Here is a 1062-nt window from a genome sequence, read left to right on the forward strand (position 1 = left end):
GCTCTCCCTGCAGGAGGACGGGGTCCTCCCGCCCCACCCCGGGGCTCGAGAGAAACGGTAGCTCTGGGGGTGGGCAGGGGGGTCCCTTTGCGGAGACAACTCGGGGGAAGGAGGGCCAAAGCGAGGCGCAGCGACCCCCGCGCCCGCTGCCTGCGGGGACTGCCAGCCCGCTAAGGGGAGGGGGTGCCCTTGCTGCGGCTCCAGTCCAGGGTGCGGGCGGTCCGCAGCGCGCACCCCCGCCAGCGCCATGGGGGAGGAGAGGCCGGCCCAGGAGCCGCTCCTGCCAGCCCCGGGGTGGGATCGTAGGGCGAGGGATCCGCATTGCAGGTGCACCAGGAGCGCCTTGGGGCCTGGCCCGGCTTTGTCTGGGATGCTGTGGGGAGGAGGCCGTCTGCATCCACACCGCTTTTTTAAATGCGTCTTACCCCCCTGTGGACGTTAGAGACCTTCCCGGATAAGTTGCGGTTCCTAGTATCCCTTTACGTAAGTACTCTACCTTACAGCCCTTTTCTCAAGCTTTGATGTGGGCTTAGTTTATCCTAAATAACGATTTGCTTGTGATTCATGAAACGGAGCATAATGCAGGTATGCAGCAGAGCTCCAGGCTTGGCTACTGAGCTGCCGTCTGCTACAGTGAGTTACTGACTGTAGTTTCTCTAACTTAGGTTTTCATGCTGACCTCTGTTGTTTGATTTCAAGCTTTAATAATATTTAGCAGCACGATCTATTCCACTAATGAAATTGAGGCGGCCTAAGAGAAAATATAAACGTGCTCTGTAATTTAGGTTGCACTAAGCGGTTTTATAACCAAAATAATACAAGCTACCAAGCTGTAATACTTTAATATATTACGCATTTCCAGAAACCTGTAAGAGTGTTAAAAGCTATAATTGCCTTTTTAAAACTTTTAAGTTTGAAATTTATTTAAAGAGCATTGTTATTGTTTTATTAAATTTCTTTCGTTGTTTTTTTTTTTTTTTTTTTTTTTTGGACAGTCAAGAATTCCCCAGCATTTTCTCACCATTGAATTGTAAGGGAAAAGACGCTAACATTTAAAGTCGT

This window comes from Galeopterus variegatus, unplaced genomic scaffold, assembly GCF_000696425.1.
Source record: "Galeopterus variegatus unplaced genomic scaffold, G_variegatus-3.0.2 Scaffold147, whole genome shotgun sequence".
In the NCBI taxonomy this organism is placed as follows: domain Eukaryota; kingdom Metazoa; phylum Chordata; class Mammalia; order Dermoptera; family Cynocephalidae; genus Galeopterus; species Galeopterus variegatus.